The 21407-nt window shown below is 39.7% G+C and overlaps 1 long non-coding RNA gene across 1 annotated transcript in view; it reads right to left on the bottom strand.

Moving 5' to 3' along the window:
- LOC144930741 (uncharacterized) overlaps nt 1-18805 on the bottom strand; it is a 210296-nt gene extending 191491 nt beyond the window's left edge. The window contains exons 1-2 of the long non-coding RNA XR_013636067.1: nt 18614-18805; nt 12348-12448 (exon numbers count right to left, since the gene is read on the bottom strand). This is a non-coding gene — a long non-coding RNA (uncharacterized LOC144930741). The remainder of the gene's footprint in view (nt 1-12347; nt 12449-18613) is intronic.
- Between the last annotated feature and the right edge of the window lie 2602 nt (nt 18806-21407).

The raw sequence follows: 21407 nt of genomic DNA, 5'->3' as shown, positions 1-21407 counted from the left end.
CTGCTCTCAAACAGGAGGCGTTGGCTTCCTTTTTCAAGACAGTGGATTGCAGATTGCTGGGAAAGAGAGAACTAAGGAAGTTGTCCCATGGAAGCATGGGATACTTCTGGTGGACTTCAGGGACCTGAGTCAAGAGGCGCTGTGTCTGCACTGCAAAGCAATAAGGTTCAGACCTGAATCCTGGCTTAATCAAGCTTGGACCCTCAAGCCCTGTAGGGTCCTGGGACCCTGGGTCAGCACAACTGCAGTGCAGATGCAAGGGAAGTTATGTTTGGGCCTGGACTCAAGTATGGGCTTATACTGCAGTGTAGACATACCCTATCTTTTCTTGTGCAGTTGGAGACTTAAGCACTTTAAGGGTCAGTTCAAAAGCCCACTGAAGTCACAAGGAGCCTATTTGATTTCAATGGGCTTTGGATGAGGCCCTCTCCATTGTGTAGTTCATAGAATCATAGAATATTAGGGTTGGAAAAGACGTCAGAAGGTCATCTATTCCAAACACCTGCTCAAAGCAGGGCCAATCCCAACTAAATCATCCCAGCCACGTTTTTGTCAAGCCAGGCCTTAAAAACCTCTAAAGGATGAAGATTCCACCACCTCCCTAAGTAACCCATTCCAGTGCTTCACCCCCCTCCTAGTGAAATAGTTTTTCCTAATATCCAATAGAAAATATCCAGTAGTTTGCATTATTTAACTTTTGATTTACTTTTATGCTTTTAAAGTTGCTTTTACCTCTTTTCAAGGTATCAAAAAAATCAAATGCCAGCTACCAAACTGTCAATCTGAAAATGCAGCATCTTTCTGGGCTCTGTTGTATAAAGCATGTCAGTTACCCTTCCTCCAGCAGGTATGAGAGTTAAAATGGAGAAAAAACAACTATTATAAGGAAAGGAGATATCTAGATAAGTAGACAGCTCATTTTCCAACTCTGCCAAAGACATTCCTTTCTGAAATAGAGCCGCCCAGATACAAAATGAGTTTAAGAGTCTCAGCTCAGCCTCCGACTGACCAAAGAATGAAACAAGAGGACTAAATTAAAAGCACATAACTTCACATGACTGGCAGCATCTGTTCAGTGAAAGCTCAGCACCGAGCTATAAACACTATATTACCTATGACCCTAGAGACTGGTATACACACACACACACCCCATCTGACATGCTGACTCCTTCTTAGTCTGAAAAATGCACTGGCCTTTCGCACATCCATGACACAGGTATTCCTGTACTTTTTCCATTAGGTGAGGATTTTTAACCTATAAAAGAATATTCTCCAACATGACTTATGTAATATACAAGATTGCAAAAACAGTATTATCAACCAGACAAAACCACATGGATAAAGCACACAAACAACGCACTGACAGAAGCCGTACTGGAGTTTATATGCCAAATGCCAACAACTTGTTTTCATAGTGAAATCATTCAGTGGGCAATTGGGAGGGGCGGGGCAGGAATTCCTTCCTCCTCCTACTGGTGGTGAGAACGTGTGTACTATTTCTTTAAATCTGCAGCAGGAACCTAGACAGGCACATGGCGGGGGAAGGATATGGGCAGAAGCTCTGCAGTGAAGCTGAGAAAGAGGGGGGTGGCTTTAGGGATAAACAGTTTTCCTCCTTCTAGTGAAGTTTCTTGTTCAGTGTTAGATTGCAACTCCCTCAACTATTCTTCACCACTGTTACAGGACAGCAGTGACAGAAGAGTGATGTTTTTTTGTTGGTTTTTTTTGGGGGGGCGGGGGGGGACAAAAGGGGAAGAAATTAGGAACGTAGGTCATATAATTCTAGACCGGCCAAATTTTGTATCCTGTCTACACTAGCGATCTGTACCAGATATTTGAAAAACCTCTTTAGCCTCACAACCACTAGCCAACCAAGCAAGAGTGGTCAAGATGCTACTTCAGAGTCATTCACCAGTATTCCACAGTAAACATCACTAAAAGGAGTCATGGATTCTGTTCCTCTTCAAGCACTCTTAGTCAAAAAGTCTTTCATAAACCCTATCCTTTAAAAAAAAAAGTTGAAGGTTTTGATGTTTTTTGTTTTATGTTTATTAGTTTTAGCACTCATGGCAGGTGCCAAACATGAGAGAGCTCTAGAGAGAGAAGGTCTCCTTTTAGCCAAAGAACAGGTCCAGTACAAGCACTGTGAACTTCCCAACATCACTCTGGCAACATACTTCGATCACAACCTCATGGGACCAGATTGAGATGAAGAGGTCATTCATTCCTTGTTGGCCCATTTAATCCTTGCCACCTCTGAGAATGCCGACCAATACAGTTGCTGATTACTGACAAATGGAGTGGTAGTTTTGGAGTGAACAGTTGTCCACTAGGAACTGTAGTCATTTCCCATAGTTCCATCAAACAGCCATCTCAACAGCTTTTTGTCATTACAGTTCTAGAGTGAAGTCCTGGCCCCCCATGAAGTCATGTGTGAGTTTTACTTTCAACTTCAATGAGGACCATGATTTTACTGCTACTTCAGATTTGAACCAACAACCTAAAGATGAAAGCTCTATATTCCCAAAACAATCCAGTCCTCCATATATGAAATGTTAATATTGACTTTAAGGAGACAGTGGTTCAGGTCCATGACCTTTCATTATTTTAGTTTTTAAAACATCATAACTGTGTGTATATGTCAGGGGGGAAAGAGAGGTTAACATTTTTGCTATGGCAAACCTAAAGCCCTAATAATCCTCCCAAGAATTCTCTACTAAAACCTGTAAAATCCACAGTGACCCCAAAAAAAAAAAAAAAAAAAAACCACCTCTAAAACCAGCTTTCACCCCAACTCTGGAATGCAATATGCTTCAAGATGTCTCTTTCCACAATGTTAAACCTTCTTGAGAGAATATAGGACAGAATATAATTCTTTGCTTCTGATCTGACACATACACTAAAAAAAAAAATCAATGGATAATGGCCAGCACTGGGGGTCGGGGATATATAAACCACAGCATTTTCACAGTCTGTTGCCAGTTTGTGTCTGTGTGGCCATAAAAAGGCAAGCAAGGATCAATGGACAAGAGCTTCTATTGGGATTTCAAAAGATACATGTGATATAGTGACATTTTATCAAATAGAAATTAAATATTTCATACTGTAAGTTTTATTTCTTCACCTATTTATTATGCGTATTTTGAGAGCTGGGAGGAAGAATTTACGTGCCTGGAGTGGTCAGCTGAAATTAAAGTTAGATATAAAAATACAATTTGCACTGTATTGTGTAATTAGTTTAGTTGCTCTGTGGATCAACAGTACACTAATTATTAGAAGTAATCCACAGTAGAGAAAAAAAAACAAGCGTGTAAGCTACATGTCTATTATATTCAAGTAAAAAATATTTCCAAAAAAGACAACTTTCAAAGTCAAGTTTTAAGTTTACCAAATACTAGAATGCATACATGGTATTTAACTCTACTATTTCTAAAGCTACAGAATATTAAGACAAAGTAATCTTTTATAGTAAAAATAAATTAAATAAAAATATAGCCCAACTTAAAAGATGAGACTTCCCTCATACATCATCCAGATCACATCTACTCCCTCATGAAATGCGGCTTGTCAGAAAGAGGAAGGGAAAAAAAAGACAGAAATAAAAAGGACATATCCCATGATCTGTTCTATCAACCAGTAATATTGGAATAAATATTGCAGATCAAAATTATACCAGTTATTAGAAAACCTGGAAGTTTTTTCCCTCCACTCCAACAGATACACATACTTAATGTGCACAAACTTGATAAAGTTTATCCTAAACAGCTCTTTTTTCACCTTAACATACAAGTGTGAACCATTATCAGATTGGTCTTTCGTCCCATCGAATAGGATAAAAACTAGTTCATAATTATTCTTAATAGAGAGACTTTCTGCATCTATACTGTTTAATACACAGGTGAGACTTCATCTAAAAGACCACTGAGTCTGTAAATTGTAAATGTAAATGACTCCTTCTGTGTAAACAAAATAAAAGTTTATGACTAAATATTTCATTTAGCAAATTGATTTCCCAATTAATTGAATGTAAAGAAGGACCATGCTAAACATTCCTAGTGTACATTTTAATGATTCCAAGACACTGACAGCATTTTAACGCTTTTTAAAAACACAATTCTTCACAAGATCATGCAATATTTGCACAGGAATAAAGTTTAAGTAACTGCCCACACTTCTAAATGAAAACTCACACATTTAAGTTGGACAGATTGCACAATAGGTTTCTGATGCTACTTAGTCATTTGCATAGTTAATATTACTTTTCTAGTGTAACAATCTCTTTGGTGGGGTCAGTGTATAGGAGTCAATTTTTAAAGAGCTGTACCCTTTTAAGCTTAAAACTTCTAAACAAGGTATTTTAAAACCATTCATCTCAGAAAGGCACTCCTTGCTTTATAAAAAAATATCATGTTACTGTTAAGTATTTTAAAAATCAGAATAGTGATACACAATCTTCCATACTTAAATACATTCATTCTCTTATAATAAACTGCTTGAAAGAAAAAACAGGAAAGTGGAACACATTAACCACCTATCTCCAATACTCTTATTTCAGCCAACACAGTATAAAGAGTCTATAAATAGGAAATTATAATGTGAATAAATTAAAATACTGTGTGTCTGTTGTGGTCCAAATGGTTGTCTGAACAGCATTTTATTTGACGAATGGATAAATGAGAGCATATTGTACCAGCACATTTTGACTGCTTGAATAAAGATTCAAGCTCTCTCTTTAGCTACTCTGTGTTGTGCAGTACTGATCAGAGAGAACCAAAAAGTAACAAAAACAAGAGCAAAAGTGTATATCTAAATTCAAGCCACACCTAAAGGACTAAAATAATCCACCACCAATTTGGTACCATACCAATGAGTACAGCTGCATTTTCTTCTGTGTAGATAGAGAGGTCATGTTTTTTTCTTTAATACTAAGGAAAAGTATAAATTATCAACTGCAAAAATTAAGGCACACATTTTGTTTTAGATTCAATGTTCAGTCTGATGCAGATAAACAGCAATTTCCCCTTCTCCAATTTCAATCTTTTTCACTTAAGCATGGGAAAGGAGTGGGAAAGAGACACAAGACAACCTCAAAACAGAATCCGGTATTTGTAAACAATACTTTTTTCCTTCAGAAAACTCTGAAACTGCCAGTTGCAAGAGCAGCAGCATGTAAGATAAATCAATTAGCTTACTAATTTCTCCCCTCTCATTTATTTAGCTCTGCACTGTATTTGTCGTAATTGACTATAATTATGTTAATTACTAACTCCAGTATAATTACTATATTTACTGTCATTGAGCACACTATGTACCCAAAGCAAAGCTGGCATTTGTTGGGCATCAAAAAAAAAAGTGCAAAGTGTCAGGAGGAGTTTTTCTGAAAACTGGCTGATATACCTTCAGCAAATGAAAGGGCATAAGAGATTTCATGCAATGCTAGTTTGAAAGCACTGGTTCATTAAGGATATTAATTTTCTGATAACTACACATTTAAGCATGACACACTGGAGCAGTATCTACAGGATTTAGCAATTATTAATGCGTGACAGTTTCAAATGCTAAGTGAATCAATTAAATAGCAGCATTCACAATCTGAGAAGAGATAACTGCTTCATAACTGCCTAAGTCTACAATTTTCACATGACAAAAAAGGGCCATTCAGGCTCCTTCAAATCCTGACAGGTCAAGAAAGAAGTTTGAAACAAAAGCACCTTATAACCATCATCTCTCCTCTTTACTTGTCAGATCAACTTTGCTAGTGTCTCTGCTGAAATGGCATCACCATGCCAGCTGCCACAAGGTGATTTTTCATGTCTTGTCAAAGAAATCTTTTATTCTATTTGCTCTGCATTAACATGTTACATTTATTGATCAAGCCCTTTCTGCAGCCACAGCAGGGCACTGTGCTCTTATGCCTAAGGGGGCTTTGATGTCCTGGTGACATTCTAGACCAAATAATGCACATACTAAATGGATTTAATGAAGAAATGTGTTTGTGCATGACAGCTACATTAATAACAGCCCCTCACACTGATAAATATGCAATTGCTACTGTTAAGAGTTACCTAATTACAGTGAAAATATTTCTCTACCTTAGAAATAAACCCATCAAAAAGTTTTAACAATAGTGCATTTTCTTAAACATTTCTAAATGCTATAAAGATCAGTCTCCAGGCTTTAAAAAAAAAAGTGTCATGCTTTATCCTGATTTATTTTTTTTAAACTTATGTTGTTCATCTCCCTGTTCTGTGTCTCTTATTTCCGCAACAATGGCAGGATAGAAAAAGGGCAGAAATATAAAATCCTCCTTGGAGCTAAGAAGAATGGGCCCTCAAATGCGGGCCAGATTCTAGCTTGAACTTTCACATAAATGCAGACAAGACGAGAAACACAGAGGCAAAGAATTGCCTGCTCCCCACCATAGCCCACGGATAGGACCCTCCACAGGCCCAAAGCGTTCAGGGATATATTTTTTGCATACATGCCCACCCAGCTCATCCACAAATTTCAAACACTGAGCAAAGAATTAGACTGGCTTCTCAATTAGCCAGCCAGCAATATTATTTAGCTTAACATGGCACCCATAGAGATCATGTGTGTCACCCAAACACTAAAATGCATTTAATCTTTAGTGTGGAGAGAGAAAACTAGCAGACAGACTCAGCTGAAACAGTAAATCAAACTTCCAATCTTTTTTTTTTCCCCCCTCTTCAAGCTGATAAAATGCACACGATGGATGGTTACTATCTACAGGTCCCTGCACTTCAACCTACATCTCATCTTCTTTGTTATTATATCCTCTCTGCTTATTTCAGGAAAACCCCTACACGAGGGGCAACTTCTTGCTTCCAGCTCCCCCAATTAACTACCCTCCTTCAAACCCATTTCAGTGAAGCTTGCCAGCTGTCATCTCTTCAACAAACAATGCCTCATTACTTTTGCATTTCAGCTGTTGCCCCCTACATTGTTTCAGTCTCAAATAAAGACTAGTACACTCGCTTTCTACATATTATGAGAACTGTGGACTCTAAAGTGTCCTACAAAAAACAGGGTTTATTGCGCTCTCATTCAGCAGCCATGACTAACACCAGTTTTGCTGCAAAATGGAGTATTTAAACATAAGTGTGTGGGGGGAAATAGCTCATTTCTAAGGCTAGAAACTGAAGAATCCTTTCTACCACTCCCACCACCCCTCGACACAGATTCAAAATGGCTCCCACTCAGGTTATATGACAGAAGATGCCCATACCAGTCTAGTGGTGTCATCCCCAACTCTAAGTGTATGAATTTCAAGTCCAGATGAATATATAGGAAATTTAAAAACCCAATGTCAGAACAAAAAGAACCACCACCTAGAGTTAGAAGCTTATTTCCAGCCAAGCATCAGAAGGATCTTTTATAATGTGTTATCTCATTCTTAAAAACGTTCTAGAGTCAGCTGAACTGATCTGAATTAATTTTTTAATTATGACCTAAACAGGTCTGTCATCCCAATCAGAACTGAGAAGAACCAAAGGAAAGAATGGAAAGTAACTGCATTTTGTGCATTTCATTAACTATTATGTCCAAGAGATGTGCACAACAGATGTCATGATAGTGGCAAGTAAAGTTCTGTTCACAGCTACTTTTTGAGTTACCATTCTTTAACACAAATCAGCATGCATGGCTGATCCTGCCCTACTTCTTTACATGTATCATGTTTGTCAATCACCAACACCAGTTGGTTTTCAGCAACTTTTCACTGACAGCATAGACTCTGTAGTTACTTCATCAAAGGCCTCAAGAACAATTAATTGAGGCACTCACCTACCTGCTGTCTTCATGTCTGCTATGAAGTTATTTATATTGCCAGTCGGTACCTGCACAATTCACGGATAAAAAACTGTTCAAGAAGCCACAATATTCTCTATTAAGAAACAAGTCGTCTAATGTATTCCATTCACCATATTAAAAGCCATTTTGCAATATCTACGCAGTAAATTAGAAACCTAGCCTCCTACAAAGTTAGTTATATTTCCTGGATGAATGTAAGAGGCTAGAGGAGAATCCAATGCCAGAAATCACAAGTCTGCAACCTCTACCATTGCTTCTGGCAATCTAATGTCACCTGGTCAAACAGCAGTGCATAATCCACTCAGAGGATAAAGCAGAAAATTGCTGCAAGCATCATTATATTTAACAGATATTTTTCTCTTAATGCTATTTTTCACTGACTAGATTTATCATAGTGATGTTAAATAAGATGTGATTGCAAGTAATTTAGTTTTTAAAAACAAAGCTTCCTATTGTAATGCATCAATGAAGTTGTCTTACTTTTATTGCTAGATTGAGAGACATCTTTTATCACCCTTTTTGGCCACGTAATACTTAAGGCATCTTGTCTACTGTATGAGGATGATCCCTTAGCAAGCTATGCCTTGCCTTGCTTCCATTGACATCAGTAAAAATAGGACTGGGCCCTAAAAGAACACATACTACCATTTGTTTCATTCGCACTATAAACTGAATTAACAGTTTTCTCCTATCAGATCTCTTTCTTGTTTTCTCCCCATCCTATAATTTTTAATGCCCACCAAATGCTTTATAAAAAAAAATCCTATAAATTAGCAAGCATTCATGTAGTTAACTGTCTAGCAGATGGTAACCACCATTCCAGTTATATCAACCATTTCTATAAGAGATATGGGATGTTTCCTTTTCTGATACAATAACCTCTCAATGGTCAAAATGCAAAGTTCAAGAACGGTTATTTAGATTTGTATACAAAAAAGAAAAGAAAAGAAAAAAGAAGGAGGACTATCCCAAGTGAAAGCACTCGGCCATAAATTACAAGACAGAAATAAAATTAAACTGCCAGCAGAACACAAACCCCCCCAATCTTTATTATGATCCCTTGACTGGATGCAATACCATTCCAGTCTTCCGTGGACCAACTGTTTCTCTCCCCCCCGCCCAATCAAACTAAATCCCTCTGTATCAATAAAGAAACTTTCTGTATCTTATCATTTCTTCCCCATTTCCCAAAAAATGGCTTTTAAGGAGACCAAATCAGGCTTTTTACATTTTCTAATAAGATCACTATTATTAAATCAGAAGATACCTCACTATACTACAGCATTGTCAGTTCTTCAAGCAAATGAAGCTTGGTAAGTAGGATGAAAAGATTTCACTGTTTAAAACTACTTCAGCCAAAGCCCATGACATCCCCACCAAATGTACATCACTTAAGGCTATGAACTTCCACAAACACATTTTCTGTCTTACGTGTGACAAAGTTCCTCCTCTACCTTGGTGGGTCTTGCGCTTATTGGCAGATTTGCTCACCTCGTAGATTCATGGCAGCCCTCAGTTTGGCCGTTTTCGTGAACCCACAGTCCAGGTCAGCTTCTCCTGTGTCTGACCCGGAGTTGCGAGGTTTGGGGGGAACCCGGGCCCGCCCTTTACTCCGGGTTCCAGCCCAGGGCCCTGTGGAATGCAGCTGTCTAGAGTGCCTCCTGGAACAGCTGTGCGACAGCTACAACTCCCTGGGCTACTTCCCCATGGCCTCCTCCCAACACCTTCTTTATCCTCACCATAGGACCTTCTTCCTGATGTCTGATAATGCTTGTACTCCTCAGTCCTCCAACAGTACGCGTTCTCACTCTCAGCTCCTAGTGCCTCTTGCTCCCTGCTCCTCACACGCACACCACAACCTGGAATGAGCTTTTTAAATCCAGGTGCCCTGATTAGTCTGCCTTAATTGACTCTAGCAGCTTCTCTAATCAGCCTGTCTGTCTTAATTGTTTCCAGAAGGTTCCTGAGTGTTCTGGAACCTTCCCTGTTACCTTACCCAGGGAAGAGGGACCTACTCAACCTGGGGCTAATACATCTGCCTTCTATCACTCTCCTATAGCCATCTGTCCCGACCCTGTCACATATGCTATAATGATACAATCAGCACTTGAGATATGATGTGTCAAGTATGTGAATTTGCATTTCTATCCTGGCTCAAAGAGTAATAAACAAGGGAACCTTATTCTCTCTCTTCTCTTGTTAAAATTCGGCACTGGTGAGGCCACACCTGGAGTACTGCGTCCAGTTTTGGTCTCCCCCCCAACAGAAGGAATGTGGACAAATTGGAAAGAGTCCAGCGGAGGCCAACGAAAATTATTAGGGGGCTGGGACACATGATTTATAAGGAGAGGCTGAGGGAACTGGGCTTATTTAGTCTGCAGGAGAGAAGAGTGAGGGGGAATTTGATAGCAGCCTTCAACTACCTGAAGGGGGGTTCCAAAGAGGATGGAGCTAGGCTGTTCTCAGAGGTGGCAGATGACAGAACAAGCAGCAATGGTCTCAAGTTTCAGTGCGGGAGGTCTAGGCTGGATATTAGGAAACGCTATTTCACTAGGAGGGTAGTGAAGCACTGGAATGGGTTACCTAGGGAATCTCCATCCTTAAAGGTTTTTAAGGCCTGACCTTGGCTGGGATGATTTAATTGGTGTTGGTCCTACTTTGAGCAGGGGACTGAACTAGATGACCTCCCGAGAGCTCTTCCAACCCCAATGTATTCTACGATTCTGAAATAAATTAATGCCAGAAGTGACTAGGAGAAACCATTTTCCTTCTCAACGTAAGCCATAATTTCCACCATTGCAAGCAGCCAACTGTCCTCACAGTTTTAGCCATTACTGTTTCATTCCATCCACTGCAAGATTAAGCCTTTTGAATGGTATCACAAAGTGTCACTATCCTAGATCAAAGGTGAGCGAGGAAATAAAATGGGTAGATTTTAGGGTAACATACTTACCTCATAGTCCATTTGAGGTCTACCATCTATTTTCTCCCTCTTCCCTAAAAGGATTTCCCTCCTAGTGAGGATACTATTCAAGAGTATTGTGAGGGGGGTTTTCCTCCCTCAAATGCTTTGCCAACTTCAGTGCATTTTGTTCCTGTTAAAATCTTCTTTCAGATTACATTACAAACGAGTGCTGCTTAAATATTTCAGGCATAAACTAAATGTTTGAAAGGAATTATTCTTCAAAATCTTGCACAACACACAAAGAACAAATTCTTTGTCCAGGTCCATTACTTCGGTAAATCCAACAACAGAAGAGTAATCCTGTTGTTTAAGCATTAAACACACGTACATGAGGAATGCTAGAAGTGTTTTGAGAAGAAGCAGCAGAAGTTTCTGTACAAGCCTATTAGCCAATTTGTGTTTTATGTTCACAGTTTGTTTTGGTTTAGAGGACGTCCCCGTCAGTGAAAGGAAGTAGCATGTTAGATTATAAAAGAGTCATTAGTATTTACAATGCACAGACTGTTCTTCAATGCCTATTTTGCTCCACTATCTCTTGCGTATCTGAAATCATTATCAGTCCTTCAGAGTTTACAGTGGAACAGGGTATCTATAATAAGTGTTATCTACTGTTTTTAATTTATCTATTAGAAGAACAAGATACTACAGTGTTGCTTTCAACTGACAATTTTTAAAAGTAGGCTTAGGGTCTGCTCCAATTGAAGCCCATGGAAATAAGACCATTACCACACTTGGAGAAAAAAGCCTGCTTATGCCAAAGTAAACTGTGGAATTCCAGATTTGGAAAGCGTAACCTTTACACAACAGCCAGTAAAACTTAAGGATAGAGTCCGTAGGGTTTTATTCAAAACTGCTGTAAAATTCAATGCAAGTTAAAGAAAAATGTCTCCTTTCAATAGGTTTTTTGCACAATCCTATGGAATTCTCTATGTTGAATTAAATTTTAGAGGCCTTCTCCATGAGGATAGTTTTGTTTTAAGAGTTAAAAAATAAATATATAGATATAGATATATGCCTAGATTGTATGAATTCATTTTAGCACACTATCTGGGAAAACAATATCCCAGAACTTGAAGGTCACAACTGTAAATATGCAAGGAAGATGGGGTAAAGGAGAGCACACTTACTTGTAACTTGGCTACTGGTGAAGCACTGTTGGACTCCTTCTCCATTTTTTCCACAGAAAAAATGTTGTTTTGCTTGTTCTCCAGAAAAGAGCAAATAAAAACAATACACGCTTTGCATTATGTAATATTTGGATTGATGCTAGGAGCTTTTGATAGACTGACCAGTTCATTATTCCTCCACATGCATTAAACATGCTAAATAGAAGATTAAGGTCTATAAAAACAGTACCACTATTTTAAAATAGCAATATGTATTTTGATAACAATTAAGACAATTTGATGTATTTTTTTATCCTTATCCAAATAGAAAGAACATACACATAGCAACTAAAAATATGAAAAAATGGAAAATATTTCACTTTTGGAGGCACAGCCTAATTCTGCTCATACTGCACTTGAGAAACCAAAACATTGTCACATACCTTAACAAATTGAAACTGAGGTCTAGCCTTTTTGCAATACCTCCATATTTTCTTCCTAGAAATTCTGGAATTTCTTTGCAATCTTGACTAATGTAGGACACCTACAAATTAAGAAGAGGAAATATTTAATAAATGAACAATTTATAGTTTCTCATAGATCTAATGACATGGCAAATAAAACAACAGTCACTGTCACCTTACAAGCTACATCAGTTTCAGTGCTATGGATTCCACCCAGAGTCTTGCTTTTCTCCTGCTATGATCAGCTTAACAGTTATTAATTCATAGCCGAATGTAAATTGGGTTGGGATTTCCTACCTTGACATGTTAGTAATTTATCATATTTTGCACTCCCATTAATTATTTGACCTACCTGGTCAAAAGTGAATAAGGATTTTTGGGTGCCCAATTTGAGGCATCTAAGAGAGAGCTGATTTTCAGAAGGCTCAACGCTTTCTAAGTCCTTTGATACATCTCAGTTCATCACCTTTTGGGTGCCTGACCTAAAATCATTAGTTACTTCTGAGAATTTAGGCCAGAATCTCCAAAGCACCGTACAGTCAGTCAGTCTTCACATCTCCTCTATGAGGCAGATATTATCCCTATCTGTATAACTTGGAAACATCAGAAAAGCCAAGTAAGTTGCCAATGACCAGTAAGGAAGCTAACATCATAGCAAATCAGCTACAAAACGAAGCTAAACCCTCAGAAGTTCCTGGTTCACAGTCCTGTGTTAGGACAACACCACGCCCTTGTTTATCATTTATTTTTTAGAGAAACTGTTGGTAGCAAAGCGTGTAGGCTACTAGGATTTGTCTCTGAGCCAGGATGAACTGGCCGACGATACCGCCACAATACTCCCACACGGTCGGATGGCAATGTTTATATATCCTGCTACACTCCAAAAATTGTGGTTCAAGTCTTAGGTCTTATTTCTTCCAAGAATCCCCACTAAAATAAAACAGGAATGCCATACATTAGCTGTAATGAATTCTAGATCTATGCTGGATCATCTCTCCAGTAAGTCACTTACACCAGGGAAATGGTAACCGTGACTAGCTACTAAAAAAATCAATAGAATTATGAAAAAAAAAATAAAAGCTGACATTTGTAAGATTTGCACTGCTGGAATCCTACCTTTTATGACAACTTGCTGCTTAGTTGGGCATCACAATATTTAATTGTAAGTGATATAAATGCTAAGTTAGAGTCCCCTTTACAGTTGGTCTACAAAATGCCAAACCTTTCAAATTCCAGATAAGGAACAAATTATTAACAAAAGTAATTCATGTTCTGTTTTGATAATATGTTCTCTGAAATATAATCGACCCTAAAGGACAACTTGCCAATGTATTCTTCGCCTTTACAAATCCCTTAAAACAACTTCAATCTGATAATACAATATTGCATCCCCTTTAATTCATTCTTATTCAGTAACTACAGCTGAGGAAGATAGCTGACTACAGTGAAGTAATTTTTACTTTAATACATGAGCTGAAAAATAGAGACCTCAAAGTTCAGCCTAGCAATTTCTTCCCTCTTCTTCATAGGACATCTTTCATCATGGCTTTTGCAATAAAGTCTAGTACCAAGACAAAGACTTGCCTTTCACAACTACAAGGAGGAGGAAGAAAAGTGATTTCTTTGGATAGCTGACATCCTAATGACTTGGAAATATTGGAAGCCCTCATCAAAACAAACAAACAAACAGATAAATAAATAAAATCTCTTATATGCATATGTCTTACTTGTATAATGCCTTTCATCCCAAAGGGCCATAAAGCTCTTTACAAGATACATGCGTATGCACAGACATTTTAATAAATAGATGATCGAGTCAATCCACCACTGAAACGCAGCCACCTCTGAGGTGAAATGTATACTATAATTTTGCCACCAAGGTCACAGAAGAGATCAGGACAGCAAGTGAAGGATAATTTCAGTAGTAGAAATAAAAGAGGAATTTGGTGGTGTCAAGCCTAGTGGACACGGTAAAAGACTCAGAGTCAGAAAATCTCTATTTTAATCCCAGCTCTGGCATCAATTCACTGTGTGACCTCAGGCAAATCACTGAAGGTCTAATTTGCTCAACCCATCTGAAGATTTGACTCTTGACCTCTCTCTGACTAGGCCGAGTGCATGCTCCCAAAGTGTGATTCTTTAGCCTCTGTATTGGTGGAGCCTACGTATTGGTAACCAGATGGGTTCCTAAAATTAATGGGAATAAGTGTCATTTAGACTCTGTCCTTCCTCTCCCAGTCATTTTTTGCAGGGTGGGAGCAAGATACCTCAAGAATGGTGAACTCCTGAGTATTTGTACTACCTTCAGGATCATCCGGCATTCTTTCTAAAACAGAAGGGATCTTAAACTTCGGTATCCTAGTCAAATCTATCTTGGGTAAAGACAACACATTCTGCTCACATTATGCTAGTGCAAAGTATTATATTATTAACACAGTGTCTTACCAAGAATTTAAGAACATTAATTCAAGCCTCCAAGCACCTTTATAAAGTATTATCCCCAGGAAACTTTGGTTCACAGACCTGTACAAAAAAATTTCAATTGTTGCTTTCTAAAAAGTTATTCACAAATCTGATTGCTTGCAGGTGAAATTTCTTACACTTCCACTAGCTTCTCAGGGCAAGGGTTAAATTCCATACCCGAGACATAAAAGTGAATTCTGGACCATTCACCATATTCACAGTGGAAGCAGCTTCTTGCATTAAAAAAAATTATTTTTTAAATTACAACTCACTTTTTCAGTGAGGAATTTCCCTTCCCCCTCCCTCAACTTAATTTTAGTTGCCTATCAGAGTTTGCCCAACCTGAGTGCCCCACATTGCAGCAGGACTCAACATCAGGGGAAGAAAGCTTCCCGAAAAGACTTTAAACCACTCGAATGGCGGTATTTTCATTCACTATAAAAATCCAGATTAACATATAGATTAAACTGCTTATGGAGAAGGGCAACACCTAGACAATAGGATCCTCATCCATCACTAGAACTACCAAGTGCTATGGTAATGCCAGTAATGTATTAATAATATTTCTCCAGAATTGTTTTTACTTCCAGCTCAAAGCAATTTACCAGGAAGCAATACAAGCTATTGTCCCTGCCAAATCTCCCGTCCCCACTTCCTTCATCGTAAGGATCAGCCTTCAAGTACTGGTCCCTCAACATTCCCATTGCTCATAGATACTGAAATATATAGTGGCTGTCCAGCCCACTGCAATACCTAGATAGAGTGGAGCACCATAGTGACCAAGTCTCATTCCTTGGCTCTTTTGGATATAAGACGGCTTTTTACCATTGATAAAAACTGCTCTCCAGATATCCTATAGACCAACAAGGTTGACGGGACTGGAAGATGCCGAGGATCAGTAATGGGGTCCAGAGCCTTCCATACCTAGTTTTCTAGTTCAAACCAAAACCAGGGTTGGTTATAACCAAAAGTTGTTACTATCTGACAGCTGTTTGGTGCCCTATATGGGGTAACCAACCTGGACCAAGTTTAGAAAGTTTATAACAAAACCCCAAATAAGGTGGGTTGTGTGTGAGTTCAGGTTTTATTGTGAATGTTTCACACCATTATAGTTATTGATAAATTAAGGAAGAATTTGGGGTTTTTAAACACACATTTTAAATTGACATTGTCGCCGTCACTAGCTTCACTTGCCCCTCTTTCCTCACATAGTTTCTGTACTGAAGAGTATGACGCAAGTTACCTTTAATGTGACCATTTTACAATGACTTTGCATTGTGAGCAGTGTGGTTACACTCAATACAATGTCATTCATTCCAGGAAGAATGTTTCCAAATAGGATTTTTCATAAAATTTAAAGATGATACATACTAAGACTGATGCATTCTCACTGCCATAGAAATATACATCTGGAGAGTGATACTAGTCAGTTGAGCATTATCCTGAATACTGCTAGAAGCCCATATGTTCTCCTGTTAATTGAGTATCCTGAAGAGAGAATCAGATACTAAAAATACATTGTAGTTAATATGCAATGTCTGAAAGAGAGTCATGTTTTGAAACAAACTTCATACCACTCGGAACACATTCAAAGTAAGAAAATATTTAGTTTAGAAGGGATATTGTCAGCCTCTAGGGCAGGAGGAATCATCCATTCCATGCCACAGCACACCACAATGACCACAGAAGCCGTTTCTTACAACGGCTGCAAAGTTAACCAATTGCCTGCATAATCACCATTTCTAGAAGCAATACATGGAATTCGCTTAACTAAAATATCTGTAAAGGAATGATCCTATTAAAGAAACGTTTAGCCGTGAAGCACTCTTGGTACAATGATGCAGTACTTTCATATAAAAGGTGTTTGGTTTTGTTTTTTTAAAAGGTCATAGACAAAAAAAAAAAAAAAGACACTAATTCTTAAGTGGGAGATTTAAAGCCAAAGGGGTGAGTTTGGTGCCCAACTCCCACAGAAAAGCAATGGAAGTTGGGTTCCTTACTCCCCTTTGAAAGTCTCCCCATAAGCAAGTGACATTATACATATGAAGAACATGTGTTTCTCTGCTAAAAGTAAGCATAGTGACCACATTTTAGTCATTCCCCTCCCTCCCTCCCCCCACCCCCAATTTTCATTTATTCTTTAAAGAGATTAGTGATTTTGGAACAGGAGAGCCCTCTAATCATCCATAAAAAATTATACATATCAATAAATAATAATATAAGCTTTCTCTCTCCATGCACACAGCCCCTGCGGTAGGATTTATGTTCTTTGTACACCTCATCCTCCAAAAGGTCAAAGGACTATTCACTCTCCGTGACCCATTCAAACCTGGCTGACAGTCTGGGTCCCACTGAAGACAAAAGTGGTAGTGGTTTCTCCCAACAGATGTAAATAGTCACTGAAGCTAATGGAGAAGATGACAATTTACACCAACTGAAGATGTCAAAAGATGCCCTCACAAGCTAAGGACATTCAAACACTACCAGCCTGGGTGAAACTGAACCCATGACCTATTTATTTACAGGCTTTTCTATTATCTGAAAAACTCCATAAACTCATTCCCAAGCTCTCGGGACAATATACCATTCCCAAGCCTGACACAAGCTGCAGAAAGGGAAGCTTCCTTTTCAGGTAAAATGACAAGTAACAGTGGTTTTACAGAGACACAAAACACAATAAAAGTTATTTCCCTTTTGTTACCTTAGTACCATTTCCTTTTCAAATGTTGTATGCACTATGGATACATGTTGTATATCTATGTACTGACAGACTGTGGGAAAGCCTCAGAAAAACATACAGCTGCACTGAAGTGGTTAATAATTATACTTAAGAACTGTATAGGTGTGGCCAGTAAACTATCTTTAGAAGCAATAATCCAGTGTCTTAATTTTACAACAGCTGCATGTGATGTGATTTATTTATTTTAACAAACACAGTTTTCACCTGCCATTGCATGAACAACATCCGATCTGAAACACATGCTAAGTGCTCCCCATGGAAACACATTTAAAAACTTATCTGTTGTAAATACAACAATTAAAGAAACAATGCACTATCGAATGGAGGGGCACGGGGAAAATTTGGAGTTTGTAGCATTTGTAAATTATGGGTCTTTCATGTAAGAGAAGCATACTAACAACCTCTCAGGAGTAAAACCATTTTGTATTTACACCTGGGCAGGCAATTAGGTTCATAAGAGTTTATTTAAAGTAAATGATAAGTTTTATTAGAGTATAAAGTGAAGGTAAACTTCATGAGTCTAACCCCAGAAAAAGCAAGTAGCTAAAGCAATTTTCCTCCCCTCCAGTAACTTAACCTGCCTGGACACTGAACAAGTAAAAACTAGACTCCAAAGGTTTGATTCACCTTTAACCTCTCTAGAATAGCGCCTCCCAGCCCCCACATGCCCTTTGCACCATTAATTGCAACTAAGGAGGGATAGGGTGTTTTTTGTTTTGTTTTTTAAAGTTACTGAAAAATAGCCAGGCAGGCCTGGTACCCCCACCAGACAGACAGACTCTCCACGTTAAAGGAAAGACAAGGTGTGGAAGAGGGGCAATTCTCTGCCCAATAAGAGGCAGCAGAAATGAATAAATAAATCGAGCTCTTTGCGCGGGGGGAGACAAGTAAAGACATCCCCAGACACGGGGCTATCTCCAGCTATAAATAAAACATGCCCTGAAGAGACGGACCCAGACACACGCACGCTGCAGAAGAGAAAGGAAAGACCCGCCAAAAGTGCTACTGCTGGGTTTGCAAACAGCTGGACACAGACACTTACTTGAGCTCCATTTCCCACGACCCCTGCCATCTCTGCACACTACACACGGCCTGGGCTATGCCCCCTCAGCTACAACCCTCTTGGGACAGGGGGAACTGTAGCTAGCTGCAGGGCTTGGGTTCAGTCAGTGGGGCTGTGCTTTTGGGGGAGTGGGGGTCAGGCACTCAGCTCTTCTTTCTCTGCCTCTATTAAGGGCTCAGCAGCTGCAGCTGCTACTTCCTCACTCGTCAGCTGATCCCGAGCGGAAGCATGGCTCCGCTCTGCTCATGCAGCTGCCTGCTGCACTTGCGGACCGGCGCTGCAATGCAAAGCCCGGCTCTGTTCACAGGGGCTGCCCGCGACCTGCTGGCGGGCTCGCCCTGACAAAACCCTTACCGGCAGGTGGAGACGGGGGTGGTAGCGCTGCCCCTCCCCCCGAGTTTGGGCTGAGCTGAGGGAGATGCGGGCTCCCTTTGGGTTGCCACCTTCAAAATGCAGAAGAACCCAGCTACTCTCCCCCCACCCCAAAACACAGCCACTCTCTCCCACTGCCAAAAATCAGCCACTAGCCACCCCACCACCGCCAACAACAGGGGTCCCAGCATCCCCGGGCTAGCTACTTGTTAGCAAAAAATGTTTTAGAGAACTGCTTTACGCACACAGAAACCATCCCCAGGACTGCTCTGAGAAAGAAGCACTGCAAGTCCACGGTGGAATGGTTTGTTCTCCCACTGTGGTAGCAGAGACGATGGACAGTTGTCAGGGATTCAAATTCCCTCCCCTACCTCCTTCACCAGCAGAAGTGGGAGCTCCCAGCCAATTCAGTAATTTGGGGCAATTTCAAGATGGTTTTGAAAGTCATAATGAAAAATCCCACTGTATTTTAGAGTAAAAGCCTATGCCACTGTAGTGGTGTTAGTCATCAATAGAGTTTGGAGCTAGTCCTTGGAGAACACTGTCGTTAGTTTGCATTTAATAAGATCCTACCAGAAATACATTTGGAATTCTCTCATGAAGGCATGGCAAATTAGTCCTTACAGAAACCGACCCACAAAAATCTGGGCTACCCCTGTGGGATGGGTGGCATCGCTAAAAATGGATTGGATGGAATAGTAATATTGAAGGCTTCCTGTAAGGATCTAGAACCTGATTTTTCAAGGCAATTAGGTACCTAAAGATGCAGACAGGTGCCTATTGGAAATTTTAAAAGTGCCTAGGCAACTAATGCCCATAGGTACATAAGTACTTTCGAAATACCACTCAGCACCTATCTATATCTTTAGGTGCCTAAATACCTTTAAAAACTGCTCCCTTCTGCCTCTCTATTGACAATCTATAGTTCCGAGTGTGACAGCTATAGCAAGTTCCTGTCATATCCTTTGAAAAACCTTATTGAAATAAGTTTGTTTCTTTGGAGTCAGCTGTATTAAATTAAAAATGTATGTATTATTGTAAGCCAAGATTGTATATAACCTATCTAGAGGGAGATATGACAGATGTGAGGCCTGGGAGTTAACAGGACTATACTGAAAATGTGCCAGGCAAGAATGGACTTTGGGGACAATAAATCTTAAATGAATTTCCTGGGGAATCTCTAGCGAGAGGTTAAGTCAAAGTCCCCACCTCTAGTTATGCAAAAACCTAGCCAGTTGAAGCTATGCCCTGAGGAGAAAGTGACTGTCTGCTGGTTACCTGTTCCTGTGCCTGAAGATCGAAAGTCCAAGCTATATGAAGAAACAGCTAAAGTGCCCAGACTAGGTCCTGGTATGAACTTCTAACCAGAGGGAAAACCCAGCTGTGGATTTGAAGGACTGACACCTACCCAAGGATGGAGTTGGGGTGGCCACTAGTAAAGTTGTTAGCATGCATGTAGGTTATCTTATTGTTTGTAATATGCTTACTGTGTATTGCTTTCACCTTAAGAATAAATGAAGTTGCTTAGAAAGAGCAGTGTGGTAATTTGTAACTGCTGGCAATTGCGCTGTTCATAGGCTTCAGAGAGAAAGCAAAAAGCAGTCTTGGGCTGTTTAGACAGTCTGGCTTGCTGGAGATGTAGGCAGAGAACTCTGCAGCCTTAAAGATTCCCCAGTCAGGAAGGAGTGAGGCAGGGGTCCCTGCTCAAGAGAGGTGATGGCTGGGAGGTAGAAGCCTGAAAGTGACCACAGAAGGGAAGCGCAGGTGCAGTTGCTGTGAAACGGTGATACAGATCACTTCTGCAGAAACCATGGGCAGGTTGAGAGGGGAATATAAATTGTGTGCGCCCCTTTGGGCCACTCTGCAAAACTGTCTTTGTTGTTCATTCAGTGAAACAGTGGAAACTAATAATGTACTTGCTGCTCTGTCTCTTAACCACATCAGGAAGTATAGTAGATACAGCTGTGGCATTATTTCTTCACTACAGTCTCATTCTCTCCTTTTCCTCTGGCTATTCTGGAGGGAACTCAGAACAAATAGGTTAAGGACAATTTACAAATTTTTATTTCTCTTTTTTATTTTTCCGAGTGCATTTGTATTTAACATGTTAAGAACAAGAATACACACAAAAAATCATACATAACTAATCAACAAGTCACTTCTGGCCTGCTTCTCCACTGCCTTGCCCTTTGTGTAATCATGTACAGCTGTGCTAAGTGGCTGCCAAACACTGCCAAATCAGGAGCCACCGATGGAAAGCAGCTCCACAAAGCCAGCATAGGCAGTACTTAGAATCATAGAATCATAGAATATCAGGGTTGGAAGGGACCCCAGAAGGTCATCTAGTCCAACCCCCTGCTCAAAGCAGGACCAATTCCCAGTTAAATCATCCCAGCCAGGG

Source organism: Lepidochelys kempii, chromosome 7, assembly GCF_965140285.1.
Source record: "Lepidochelys kempii isolate rLepKem1 chromosome 7, rLepKem1.hap1, whole genome shotgun sequence".
NCBI classification, from domain to species: Eukaryota; Metazoa; Chordata; order Testudines; family Cheloniidae; genus Lepidochelys; species Lepidochelys kempii.
Note: the sequence above shows the minus strand (reverse complement) of the source record. Positions and strands in the feature narration are given on the sequence as shown.